At 46.0% G+C, this 14,682-nt stretch overlaps 1 pseudogene; it reads left to right on the plus strand.

Annotated features, from left to right (window-relative positions):
- The first annotated feature begins 298 nt into the window (after nucleotides 1-298).
- On the plus strand, nucleotides 299-14,429 carry LOC115598428 (annotated as a pseudogene).
- Nucleotides 14,430-14,682: the final 253 nt, after the last annotated feature.

Below are 14,682 nucleotides of genomic sequence, written 5' to 3' on the forward strand. Positions count from 1 at the left end.
TGGCAGCACTTAAAAGCCTGAACCTCCCAGGGCTGAGTGTTCCTCTCATCTGTGGGGGGAAGGACAGGGCTGATGCTCACCCTTGAATTCCTGCTTTGTGGCTCCAGGCCTCTTCAAACGCTGTTGACAGCAGACTCCTATGTAGGCAAGCATCATCTCCTGTCTGCCCCCTTCCTCTATCCCTTCTGGAGACTTCTCTCAGGGCTTGGAATGTCTTGTCCACACTTGAGGTACAGTGAATTATTCCCAGCATAGGTTCTTGCCTCTAACTTTCTCCTCACAGGTTTGTTACACAAAAATGCTGGCAAAGTCCGTGGAAGATGGCAGGTCATGCCAAGGTGGGTTTTTGGAGCAGCAGCCTCCTCTCTGCTGCTTGTTGTTGTGCTTGAAGTTGACGTCAATGATACAGCGCATATCACAGCATGAGAGGCAGAATCACACTACCCGTGAGATTGCCTGGCTTGTGAATGATCCAGTGGTAACCTTCAAGCTCCTCCCTTTCTCTGTGCCATGCAGATGTGAATGAATGTGCTGAGGAAGGTTACTGCAGCCAAGGCTGTACCAACAGTGAAGGAGGATTCCAGTGCTGGTGTGAGCAAGGCTACGAGCTGTGACCTGACAAGCGCAGCTGCAAAGCTCTGGGTAAAAAGGAGTTCAGGCTTTTTCTGGTGTGTGTGTATTGTTCCATTTCTCCTAATTTTGTCTCAAACGCTTTATTGGCAGCTGTTCACCAAGGCAACACGTGAGGAAAAGAAAGTACTGTATTTGTATTAGACATGCTCAGGTTGTTGGTGAACATGAAAATTTTCTGTGGTTTTGACCATGGAGAGAGATTTCACTGTTTCCTTTCCCTGCCAGCAGGACACCCTTGGCCTTCTTTTTCTAGTCCTCTGTCATTCCTGGTGACCCAGACCCTGGGACCCCATCTTCCCGCCTCTGTCTCTCTTCAGGAAGTGTCTTAACCTTTCCAGTCAGTGAGGTTGTATCACATCTCCTTATGGTTTGACCCCTGATGCTGGTCACCAGTCCTGAATGCTGTGAGTGGCTGCTGTATGGACATCTGCTGTTTTTTAAGGGCATCTACACACTTGTTAGATTTTATTTGTTGGGTCCTTTAACGTAGAAGCTGAGGAACTAGAAAGTCCATGTGAAGAATTAAGATTTATTCAGAAATGATAAATAAAATAAATAAGAAAATAAATAAGAAAATATATAAAGAATGTAAATATTACTTTTCTTATTTTTTTCTCTCTCCTCTCTTTTTTTTTTTTTTTTCCTCTTCTCTCTGTAGTGAAAGTACCTGCTGAGTTTCTATGTGTCTGAGGCAGATTTTAGCTGTGTCATGTCTGTGATAGAGCATTTGTTTGTATGGCTAGGAGATGGATATAGTAAGAGGAAACTAATCCAGCTGTCAGGTGGCTGCCTAGTGGTGAGAGGAAGTGGGCTTAGGTGGGAGCTGGAGTGATCACTTCTTGCTGAGTGAATGTTTGCCAAAACGTTTAAAACTCCCCATCTTGGAGCTAGGACTGGGTACTGAGGATGTGAAAACATCTTTGCACTTGGAAGTTAAACTCTTGCTGCCAGTACTGCAAAACTATGTCCCAGGACTCGGTGCAAAGGGAATGGCAGACAGCACCCTCTCAAACTCCTCTAATTCTGCCTTCCTGTGTGTTCCCAGGGCCAGAGCCAGTGCTGCTCTTTGCCAATAGGATTGACATCCACCAAGTGCTGCCTCGTCGCTCGGAGTACACCCTGCTCCTCAACAACCTGGAGAATGCCATTGCCCTGGACTTCCACCACAGCAAGGAGCTGGTGTTTTGGTCTGATGTCACTCTGGATCGCATCATGAGGGCCAATCTCAATAGCAGCAATGTGGAAGAGGTGGTTTCCATGGGGCTGGAGAGCCCAGGTGCATCACCACACAAAAAAAAGAAGGACAAAAGCCTGGGAACTGGCTGTGGGGGGAGAATAAGGGTGGGTGTGCAGGAAACAGTGAGTACTGAGCAGTCAAAATGAAGTGCATCACCCCGAGCAAGGGAGTGGGTGGGGTGGAATGGGTGTGGCATTACTGTCCCCCTGGAGTTCATGTTGGCTGATGGGGCAAGAGACAGGAGGATTGAATTGGGCCTCTTGGGAGGCAGAGAGATAAAGGGAACTATTTTCTGAGCAGATCCTTCTCCCGTTCTTATTCTGTGCTTAATTCTCCCGTGGAAATAGGTGGACTTGCTAATGACTGGATCCATGACAAATTATACTGGACAGACTCTGGGACATCTCGAATTGAAGTAGCAAACTTGGATGGCACTCACAGGAAAGTGCTTTTGTGGCAGAATCTGGAGAAGCCTCGAGCAATTGCCCTACATCCTATTGAAGGGTGAGTGAAAACATAGGACCCCAGGGAGCCCTCCACGCAGGTGCTTTCAGGTGAACATTGAAAACCTCCACCCTTGGATGGTGGCTGCCTCTGTTACTGCAGCCAAGGCTGTACCAACAGTGAAGGAGGATTCCAGTGCTGGTGTGAGCAAGGCTGCGAGCTGACAAGCACAGCTGCAAAGCTCTGGGTAAAAAGAAGTTCAGCCTTCAATTAGTACTGCCAGTTTAGGGACTCTGGCAGTGCTGGGAGCTTTCAGGGCCTTAATCCTATTCTGGGCCCTTCTGGTTCATAGAATCACAGAGTCATAGAATTTGCTGGGTTGGAAGGGACCTCAGAGATCATCAAGTCCAACCCTCAATCCACTACCACTGCAGTTCCCAGCCCATGGCACTGAGTGCCACATCCAGTCTCTTTTTAAATATCTCCAGGAATGGAGAATCCACTACTTCCCTGGGCAGCCCATTCCAATGTATAGAATCATACATGTTTCATCATGGTTTCACCAGCCTGAATGTGCTGGGTGTCACCTTATTGGCTGTCACTTCCCTCAGGGCTGCGAGCCAGTTTCCCGCTCGAGGTCACAGGACTGATACTGTTCAGTCCTGTTAGGGTGTGATGCTGGGGGCGTTGTGTGGGAGGTGAGTTTTGTAGCTTGTCTTTTTCTGCCTTGTCCAGCACTATCTACTGGACCGACTGGGGCAACGCTCCCCGCATTGAGTGTTCCAACATGGATGGCTCTAACCTGCACATCATTGCTGACACACACCTCTTCTGGCCCAACGGGCTGACCATTGACTATGCAGGACATCGTATGTACTGGGTGGATGCCAAGCACCATGTCATTAAGAGGGCTGACCTGGATGGGCAGAACAGGAAGGTTGTTACCAGTCAAGGTCAGTAACTGGGTTATGTATGGGGAGTGCTCTCTGCAGTGAAGGAAATGGAGTAGCGCAGTGCTGCTTTGGGTTCCAGAGGCTGGTGGCTTCTGTGCTTGTCTCCTTTCACTGTGGGGTGAATTCTGCCAGCACTGAGGGGGCAGGTCTTGCTACTCAGTCTCTGATGGACAGGAAAGAATTGTCTGTTGTATTAGTGTAAGGTGGATTTGGGCAGGTTGACTGTGGCAAGGTCTAAGGGGCTATGGAAAGAATTTTCTTTTCCTTGTCTCCCCGAGCTTGAATCCTGTTGTCTCTGATTATATCTCCTTATTGAATGTCTGCTACAGGCCTCCCACACCCATTTGCTATCACAGTGTTTGAGGACAGTTTGTACTGGACAGACTGGCACACCAAGAGCATCAACAGTGCCAACAAATTCACAGGCAAGAACCAGGAGATCATCCACAACAAACTCCACTTCCCGATGGACATCCACACACTGCATCCTCAGCGCCAGCCAGCAGATAACTGCAGAGTGTAGACAAACATTTTTTGCCACTAGAAGACCACACAACAACCCGTAAATGAGGGAGGTGGTAACTGTGAAGCCAGTGTATTGACACGTACACCCCCTCCATCCAGAGCTGTGTCCGAACTTGGTCCCTCTGGCAGTTCAGTGGGGGTTCCTCAGCCCAGTAGCCTTGTGTTTAGTGTTACCCCAGCTCCCCCTGCTGACACCTGGAAGAGAAGCCTTTCCAGTCGGGAATCCTTGAGTCTTATTTAGGCAAGATCTTTTCGGAAGGGGGAAAAAATCATGCCTGACACCTCTCTTATATCTCTTCAGTTGCCACGCAGTGCTCTAGAAGGGATTGAGTTAAAACGCTTTATTTTAGAATTGAGCCCTACAAAGGGAGTTAGTGCTTTATTTGATCCATTTCCTTGCTCTCAGTTAACTTCTGGGTAGACGAGTTCTTAACACCTCAGCTGGTGTTTTTTTTCTCTTGTCTTTACTCTTTGTTCTATGCGTGGTTGTTTTTCTCTTTGGCTACTTCAGCAGGGAGAAACCGTTGCGGGGCCAACAATGGGGGCTGCACTCACCTCTGCCTGCCAAGCAGCAAGGATTACACCTGTGCCTGCCCTACAGGCTTCCGCAAGACCAGCAGCCATGCCTCTGCCCAGAGTAAGTGAGGTGGGACCTCAGCCTGTGTGCTCAGATGTTCAGTGGGTGGCTGAGGGTTGACAGTGGGAATAAGCATCGGGAGTTGCTTCCGAGGAGGTGCATCTGGACAGACTGAGTTAAGAGTATTCCCTGCCAGAGGATGCTTCACCTTTTTGATGCATTCCCATTGTCCTTACTAGGCTTGATGGATGGGGATACAGGGAAGCTCAATCCTTGGATCCTTGTTTCAGGGCTGCTGGTGGTGCCATGCTACCTGTCACAGCTGTCCCTGAAATTCCCATAGGAGCTGTGTCAGTGATGAACAAAAATTTCAGTTGTCTTGATTGCCATAGTTTTTTTGGTTTGCAACCATGTAGAAGAATTAGGCCAACTATCTCCTAGATTCTCAAGAGCTATTCTTAAATAGCTACTTGATTTGGAGGGAGGTCTACTCCATTCTTTGAAGAAGGTGGTTGGCTGTGTTCCCTCAGCATAGGTTACCCCCAGAACACAACTCACTACTCCTCTGTCCCCACCTGCCCACCCCCCCATTTTGCTACCAGTAAAATCCCAGGCTGTGACCTGCCAATGAGAGGTGATGTAAGTGGCTAAGGTTGGCTATAGCAGGGAATTGTGTGTGTCTGTTGCTGTCTTGTTGAACTTAGAGAAATTAAAAGAAGACCTTTCGACCTTTGATCAGGTCTTGACAAGTTCCTGCTTTTTGCCTGAAGGATGGACATCCGTCAGATCAGCTTTGACACTGATGACCTTTCAGATGATGTCATCCCCCTCGCTGACATTCACAGTGCTGTGGCTCTAGACTGGGACTCAAAGGATGATTATGTCTACTGGACAGATGTTAGCACTGACTCAATCAGCCGAGCAAAATGGGATGGATCAAGCCAGGAGATACAGTGTGAACTCTGTGTGGAGGTTGTCTGGTCAGGAGACTCCTTGGGTATCAGATCTGGAGTCATTGGGATCCCCTGGCCTTTTAAGGAGCTGCAGTTTGTGCTGAATTTATTGCTTATTAGTCTGACTAGTTCTGGCTCAGAAGAGCCCGGAGACTACTGAACACTTTATATACAAATTCAGTGTAATTTTCTGCTTGTATACAAGCCTTGAACTGGGACAAAAAGCACGTTGATTTTTAAGCTATCATCAATTACCTTCTTGTAGCCCTAGCATCTGAAAGGAAGTATTACATCCTTTGTCATGTACTACATTGGAAGACAAGCCACACTCCTTGGGAATGCTTTTTTTGCACATGCCCTTAGGCTAATGTTGTCATAAATAAGGGGAACAAAGCTTGAGGTTTGTAGTTGCAGTTTGAACAGATATGAAAAATAGATGTTTCTCCAAATGGAAGAATTCTTTGGACATTGAAGTCCTTAATGTTCTCTCTCATATGGCATAGTTCTGCTTGGGCTTTTACCTTTTGAAAGTTAACATTGATTGTGAACAAGTAGTGAATTCGAGTGCTTTTTCTCCAAGGTCTAATCTCACTAAGGCTTTTTTCTTTTTGTTTGTATTAAGGTTGTGGTGGACACCAGCTTGGAAAGTCCAGCTGGACTGGCAATTGACTGGGTCACCAACAAGCTATACTGGACTGATGCAGGTACTGGGATCCTTTGCTTTACATAAGCTTCTCTCTTCCTTATGAGTAATGAAACAGAAAAGCAGCTAGATAGTTCTGTCTGTCTCATTCCAGATGTGCCTGTTTCTGTCTAGCAAAAAGGGGAGTTTCATCTCATGTTCTTCTAACAAAATGGCAATGGAGATGAATCCTTACTTTTAATTCTCTTTGTAGTATCCTCACTACTAATTCTGCAGAAAGGATTTGGTCAAGTCAAGCACTGCTCCTGTCCCTCTGCAGAACTTGTGATTCTGTATGTTGATGTATCTCCCAGCAGTGTATCTTGGGGTGCAGCAGGTTTTATTTGGAAGATGTACCTTACTGGAGAGGCAGTTCTTTTCTAGCTGATCTCTCATGCTTGTATGGATACCATGGGGTCTTATGAAAGAGCTGGTTCACAAATATACAGGATTCTGCATCAGTGACAGCCACAGGGGTGACTTGAGATCTAAGGGAAGGTGATGCTTTGGATCACATTTCTTACCTGTCTTCCAGATGTGAACAGAAATGGGTGAGGGGGAAGAATGCATTGTTGTAGCAGGAGGAGCCATTCTTGCTCCTGAGGCTCGACGAGCTGCTGGTCTCTTTCAGGACTCCAGCCACCACACAGCGCTTCCAGGGTAGAAGTGTAGCAGGAGGAGCCTTTCTTGCTCCAGAGGCTCGACGAGCTGCTGGCCTCTCCATGCCTCACACCAGAGTGAGCTGAGGTGCCTTCTGTGGGTGTGTGTCCCACCTTTATTGGCCCCCTGGTCTTGCTCATGCCCAATAGGGGCCTGTCCTAACCAGGCACAGGTGGACTCACACCCACTCTTTGGCAACTCAAGGCACCTGGTTGACAATGTCTCTCTACACATTGTTGTATGGATGTTTTCTGCCTTAGCTCTTGCAGTTCCAGAGGTCTTTGATCTCTCTCTCATTCTCTTTCTTGACTTTTGTAGGAACAGATCGGATAGAGGTCTCCAACACAGATGGGACCATGAGAACTGTTCTAATCTGGGAGAACCTGGACAGACCTAGAGATATTGTGGTGGACCCTGTTGGAGGGTGAGAGATTCTTTCCTCTGGGATGACATGGCAATTCTTGCATATCTAACAACGTTTGGGTTCTTTGGTTTTGTGCAGTCATCTTTCTCTCTGGTGGCATTGTTTTATGTCCTGCCAAAGTCTGAAATTAGACACCTGATTTTGGATGCCAGTGGAACAAGATAATTGCCTGCTGTGCTGTAGAGCTTGCAGGAGCTGGCTGGTGTTTTTGTTTAGTTATTATATCCTCAGGATAAACAAAGGTGTGGTACAAAAATACTGAGAATGAGGCTGTCTAGACCTTTTCTGTTTCTTAATTTCACATCACTGTTGAATTTGCACTCAATCTCTCTGCTTATCAACTGGAGTTCAGTCAGAAGGATTTCCTCAGGTAAATTATTGCTGATCTCAAGCAAGCTGTAACATTAGTGGCATTTTGGCTTCAAAGCACTGAGTGTGAATCATCAGCTGTGCTATGAAAAGCGGGAACAGAAAAGAAGTCTTTCAGTAATGGATTTTGCTTTTGAATCATAAGGCCTTGTGGTGCTGCAGATAGGTTGGGTAGGAAAGAGCTTGCCAGCCATTGCTTTAGAAGCACTAAAGGTCTTGAATAAAAGTGTGATCTGCTTTCCTTAAGTGGGTTACTGGAAGATCAATGCAACGAGAGTATAAAGGCCAGTGGTGGAGGCTGGTAAATAATTTTTTAATTAATGTTTAATTAATTAATCAGGTTAATTTTAAGGTTGGGCAGATATATGGGAGAAGCAAGCTTGCAGACCACATGATCTTTTTTGAACCTGAAGAATCTGGAAGTTGAATTCACAACTAAAACTTCCATTAGACTTACTGAAATATTTTTTTCATCTCATACTTGCCTTTTTCCTCTTCAGGTACCTCTTCTGGACAGATTGGGGCCAAAAATTGAACGGGCAAACTTGGATGGCTCTGAGTGTAAAATCCTGATTAATACTGACCTAGGATGGCCCAATGGCTTGACTTTGGATTATGACACGAGGAGGTCAGAGATTTTTCTTACAGTTGCATAGGGTTAAGGGACATAATGAACTTTTATCCTTAGCTTGGTGTATTGGAGTAGCATTGTGGGATTGGGTTGGGTTTTTTTCTCTTTTTTTTTTTTGTCTGATCCATCTTGGCTCATGAATGACTTCAAAGTAAAGAAGTAATTGTGTAGATGGAAGCTCACCTCTTTGCCTGTTCCTCCAGGATTTACTGGGTGGATGCACATCTTGATCAAATAGAGAGCTGTGATCTCAATGGAAAGCTACGGCAAGTGTTGGTCAGCCAGGTGTCACATCCCTTTGCTTTGACACAGGTAAGATTATTATTTTGCTGCCACTGTTCTCCTTGGTGTCTTGTTGAGTTTGGAGAGTGGAGCTTGGGGGCAGCAAAATGTTATAGTCTGGGGAAACCAAGGCAGCTGAGCTCCTCTGTGTACCTAACAAAGGAAGTTTTTCTTAACTCCTGTGAGGTGAAGACAGTCCTGTGAGGGGAAGCAGTTGAAAAGGTGTTTGTCTGAGGCCTTCTGCCATCAGGATGTGTTTTTGATGGGCATCTTTTGTCTGTGCAGCTAAATATGCTAGTGACTGATTTTTCTGAGCAGCAGGACAGGTGGATATATTGGACTGACTGGCAAACCAAATCTATCCAGAGAGTGGACAAGTACTCTGGGCAGAACAAAGAGACAATCCTAGCCAATGTTGAAGGACTGATGGATATCATTGTGGTTTCCCCTCAGAGACAGACAGGTAAATAGTTGGACCTTGATTCAGACAACTACTATCTGCAGACAAAAAAGAACTCTGGAGCTACAGTGCTACTGTAGATGTGAAGTGATGTTGGCATCCTTTCTTGTATTCACTGTTCATGCATCTTCCCAGGACACATTTCTTGCCTGCCTGTGATGTTTCAGTCAAGTACACCTTAACGGTGTTCTGTTACAGCTTTGATTAGCAAACGTCAGTTTCTATGCTGTTCAGCTGACATTTTTTAAAAACAGAATGTTAGCTTTTTGTTTTTCAGTCTTTGCAACTGTGTTGACTGGGCTCCTCCCTAAAAATTTCCAGTGCTTTCCTTTCAATACTCCCCTAATCCTACCAGTACCTGGCTGTTGCCATCACAGATGCAGTCAGATGAAGGGCATGCATCAGGGTGTAGTAAGTTGCTGGATTTCTAGGAATGATTATTGGCTGAGCTAGAAAGAAGGTTGTTGCTCTTAGCTCCTACCTGGTAATCTGCAACATATTTAGAAAACTGCTTGTTCCCTCCAGGTACTGATGCTTGTGGAGTGAACAATGGAGACTGCACTTGTCTCTGCTTTGCCAGGGCTTCTGACTTTTGTGTCCAGATGAACCAGATGGGCGTCCCTGTTCTACTGGTGAGTTTGCTGAGTGTTACTTGGGTAGTAACTCCCCCTGACACTACTTATGCAGTGGCAACCAGCACATCTGGAGCCCTCCACTGTATAAAACCTCATGCAGAGTCATGTAGCAGGAAGAGCCTTTCTTGCTCCTGAGGCTTGAAGAGCTGCTGACCTCTCCATGCCTCACACCAGAGTGAGCTTCCTCTTGGTGGGTGTGTGTCCCACCTTTATTGGCCCCCTGGTAATAGGGGGCCTGCCCTAATCAGGCACAGGTGGACTCACACCCACTCTTTGGCAACTCGAGGCACCTGGTTTATCTTATTTCTCTACAGAGTCATATACTGAAAGTGAGGCGGGTGTGAGCATTCTGTGCTGGCTGGGTTTGAGATAGAAGAGCTTCTCGTACAGGACCCTTCAGAACCTTTTATAGCTTACCAGACTTGTTCATCTGTCTCATAAAGTTGGCATCCTGCTTGTTTATTTTGTTCTTTTTCTAGATCCTGGCGTGGTACCCCCTGGTTCTGAACCTACTAGAGTAAGTGAGAGAAGTCAGACACCACCTGGCAGAGTGGGTACCTCAACAGCGAAACCTCTCACATCTCTGGAAGCAGTGGAAGGAAAGTAAGTGTTCTTGTTCTCTTGGAATTGGGGTGTGAAAATCACAGGTTGCCCACGGTGCAGCATGCAAGCCCCCTCTGGTTGACATCATCCAAATGTACCCTTCCCTGGCCAAGAGGCTGTTGCTTTAATTCACTGAGGCATCTCAGACATGACTTGGACATCTGAGGAAGTGGTTCTGCCCTGGCCTCAAAGGGATAGCTAGTTTGGGGCAGATCAGAACCTTTGCAGCTCTAGCATTTAAATTACAATGCAGGTAGTTAAGAGACTTTTTTTCTGCTAATTCTGCTAATTCCTTACAGCCTGCTATTCCTACTGCCCAGGAAAAAACTATGTTCTGTAATAAATATAGCTGGGTTATTTACAAGGCAGAACTTGCACTTTGTTGAATATGATGTATTAGACAAAGATCTTTGTGCTGACTCTGGGTTGTTCTGATTTTTGATTCAGCATCAATGCTGTGTACTGATAGATAGGCATATGTGTGTACCTGAGAGGTGAATCTGGAATGACTCAGGTACAAATATATAGCAGACCTATATTTGATGTGTCTCCACACAAAGGTTTATATATATGTATATAGTCCTCTCCTCTAGATACAGAAAGACACTGAAGAAGAGGTTGTGTTGGGTTGAATTGGTTGGGTTGATCTTCAGAGGTCCCTTCCAAACCCTGACAGTCTGTGATTTGTGAAGAGAAAAGAAGGCTACTGTTGAACTGGGAAATGGAAGGGATATCAGTGGTAGCTCGTTCCACCCTGTCTGTTGCCTTTGGTACCTTTGATACTGCTGATACTACTTTGAGTAATTAACTGTCCTTCTGTCATTCAGCTACTCTGACAAAGATGCCAGGCGAGGTCTGTGTGCCCATTCCAATGAGGCAGTGTTGGCAACCATGGGTGAGTTCCTTTTCTTTAACTCTTCTCCACATGAGTTGTTCCTCCAGATGTGCCCAGGTGTAGAGAAACAAGATAAACCAGGTGCCTCGAGTTGCCAAAGAGTGGGTGTGAGTCCACCTGTGCCTGGTTAGGACAGGCCCCCTATTACCAGGGGGCCAATAAAGGTGGGACTCACACCCACAGAGAGCAGCTCACTCTTGTGCAAGGCAATGGAGAGATCAGCAGCTCATCGAGCCTCAGGAGCAAGAAAGGCTCATCCCGCTACACCCAGGGAATTCTAGTCCATAGTGTTTGAAACACCAGTTTCTGAAACTCAAACCTGAATTACTCAAATGCCCTCTGAGCAGAGCAAAGTGTGTCATAAGGATGAACCTTAGTCATAGCCATTCATTAGCCCACATGGGGACTTGTCCAAGTGACACATTCGTTTGAAAAATAGCTCTGTTTTCTTTCATCCCATGTCTCATCCTTTGGGCTCTTCCCATTAATGATACTCTTCTTCACCATTCCCTTTGTGTTTAGTTGAGGATGGTTGAGTAGGGTAATTGTTCCCCACTGCAAGCTCTCAGCAAGGGGGTCTGACTCACCCTTATCCAACCCCATTACAAATATCTTGATGCTTCTTGGTTTGCTGGGGCCTGGGTGGGAGGAGTGGTCATCATATGTTGGGTTTAATTTGAAGCCAAACAAAACCCTGTGATAAACCTTGGTGTGCTGACACTTCACAAACTTCTGTGAGGTGTGAAACCTGTGTATTGGGTATTACACCAAGGTCAGTATTATCCAGTGAAAGTAGAGTGCATTAATTACCTTTGCTGTTCACTTTCAGGAGAAGGACTGCATGTCAGCTACATCATTGGAGGTCTTCTTAGTGTCTTGTTTATTTTGCTGCTTACTGCTGCTTTAATTATATATAGGTAAGTGATTTTTTTTTCCCCTCTCCTGGTCAGTAGTGAAAATCTAGGTTTGTAGGAGAAGAAAGCTCCTGAAAGCACTTAATTTTTCTTTACTGTCACTTAACAATCCCTTTGTTCTCCATGAAAAGCACTGTTTGATGACTATTTGCAAAGTTTGAGTTCTGTGCCTTTGGAGTGTTGAGCATGCAAGTCTACTATTGGAAGCCTTATTGACAACATTTTCTGCAGGGTTTATGAATTATGGACAGAAATCTGAGATAGTTCATGTCTCAGTACCTGCGTGAACTCATGTGCTTTCTGCCAGCAAACTTCACCAGTTCCTGCCAGTATAACTTTTATGGTGGCAGTGCCTTGTATTGGTAGTTGAACAGCCAGGTGAAGGCAGCATTCTGTCTCTTGAGGGTCAGTGAAGATTGCTGGAGTTTTCTGCTCACTGAGCACTCAGGAACTTTTTATCCTGGCAGTAGGACCTTGTGTCTTTTCTGACAGTTCTCTCTCTTTAGGCATAGTAAATCCAAGTTCAAAGACCCTGCCTTGGGCAACCTCACCTACATTAACCCCTCGTACTGAACATCTACCCAGGAGGTGAAGATAGAAGCAGTTCCCAAACCAGCCATGTACAACCAGTTGTGCTGTAAGAAAGAGGTAAGAGCTGCTACGAAGCAGATGGGAGCCCAGCTCAAGCTGTTGTTAAGCATCACAGGTCTTATGTGAAAATCTTACAACTTGTCAGCATTTATTTCTAGGATATAGGAGGACAGGTTCCATTCAGACTCCTATGGAGATGAACTGGCAGCACTTCTTCCCCCGAGAGCTGGAGTGAACTAGACCTGTCTGTAGTGCTCTGCCTCTTTCCCTCTCCCACAGTGTCTTGTATTTCGTTTGCATCAGGTGCTGGCCCTCAAAGAGCAGGAGTCAAAGGGAATTGTCCTCTTTGGACATGCTCCTGGTTAGTGACTGTTGCACCAAGGTTGCTTTGGACAGTTTCCAAGGAAACCAGGCAGCTAGAAGGGGTTTGGGATCAGGAACCTGCATAGCTCCTGGCTCTGCGCTTCCTGGAAGGGGTGGGATAGGGAGAGAACTGGAGCCCTTATCAAATGGAGCATTTGAAAGGCCCTGCAGAGGTCTGCTCTGTGTGCACTGGATGGAAAGGTTTAATATGATACCTTGCAGCACTTAGATTCTTTTGTTTTCTCCTCAGAAGCTTTCTTATCACTCAGATAGCTTCTTGTTTTCCCTCTTCTGCTTTCCGTTCACATCCTCACGTCAGGTATCACTGCTCTGTATGTTTGCTCCCACCTCCCTCACTCAAGCTCTGTTGTGCAGCTAAAGCACTGTCCCTTACTAATTGCTCTTTCTTGGTTTTTTTCCCCTGCTTTTATGTTCCTAAACCAGCTCTACTGTCTATCAGGAAAGTATAGGCAGTTTTCTATGACAGATCCTTTGGTCTTTGTTTTGGCTGCTCAATATTCAGTACGTGACATTTGGATAAGATAATTTCTGTAGGACTATTTGGTAGATCTCTTAGTTCATCTAGCAGGGATCACAACAAGGTTCATGCAGAGGAGAGTTTTCCCTGGCTTTGTTTTTTGAAGTTGCTGTCCAGTAGATCTGCCAAACTTTGCTGCCATTTTAGCCCTATCTACTTACAGGTAAACCAGTGTTATTTATCTGGGAATCTAAATCATTTCCATTTTTCTCTTAATTCTGCTGCTCCTAGATATACCCAAGTATGTTTCTCCACACCTTCCACTCTTATGGTTAGATCAGATACTCTAATGCTCCTTATTTGTCAGTGAGTTAGATTCCACCTCTTTAATCTCAGTGTGGTCCCTTTAGCCTCTGTTCATTGTTGTTGTTTCCCTGTAGTCTCCTTCCCTGCTATCACTGTGAGACTTGGACTCAACAGTGGTATTCCTTCTAGTGTTGCTCTTACTCCCTGGTGCTGGTGAACTAGAAAAGCCAGCTCATCCTCATTCCCCTTCTGTGATTTGAAGGCTCCTGGAGTTTGGAATGAGAGATTTTTCATTAAGGAGGATTCATCTGAGGGTGGTGAAGAATTGAAGGGAAACTTAGGATGGGTTCTGCCATTGTGACAGTCAGATCCAATGGCTTTTTGTCTGCTTCACTGTCTGTGTTCCAGCTCTGCTTTGCTCTCTGCTATGTTTTTCTGGTTTTGGGGGGTTTTTTTCATTCATCTTTCTGCTTCCTAGACTGGTCCTGACCACAGCTACACCAAGGAGAAGATCAAAATTGTGGAGGGGATATGCCTTTTATCCAGTGATGATTCTGAGTGGGATGACCTTAAGCAGATCCAGAGCTCCTGAGGAGGAATTCTCCGGGACCATGTCTGCATGAAGACAGACACAGTCTCCATCCAGGCCAGCTCTGGCTCACTGGATGACACCGAAACTGGGCAGCTGCTACAGGAAGAACAGTCTGAATGCAGCAGTGTTCACACAGCAGCAGCAACTCCTGAACGGTGTGGCTCACTCCCAGACACAGGCTGGAAACACCAAGGCGAGCCCTCCACAGAGAGCGAGGTCTAAAGTAACACACACAACTTTGGAAATGCTTGTAGCCTCCCCAGCCTCTGCTCTGCACAAAACCAGACAGGACTCTGCCTGCTAGGCAAGGAGGGGCACAGAGACCAGCCTCTCCTGTGAGGGGCCCAGAGACTGTGCCTGCCTTTCAGCAAGGAGCTTGGACAGCTGTGCTTTGTGGTTGGAGAAGGGAGGGTGGGTGGGTTGGAACCCAAAGAGACCCTTTTGGCTCATTTTCACTGTCTGTGGTTTATTTATA

Source organism: Calypte anna, chromosome 5A (genome assembly GCF_003957555.1).
Source record: "Calypte anna isolate BGI_N300 chromosome 5A, bCalAnn1_v1.p, whole genome shotgun sequence".
NCBI classification, from domain to species: Eukaryota; Metazoa; Chordata; class Aves; order Apodiformes; family Trochilidae; genus Calypte; species Calypte anna.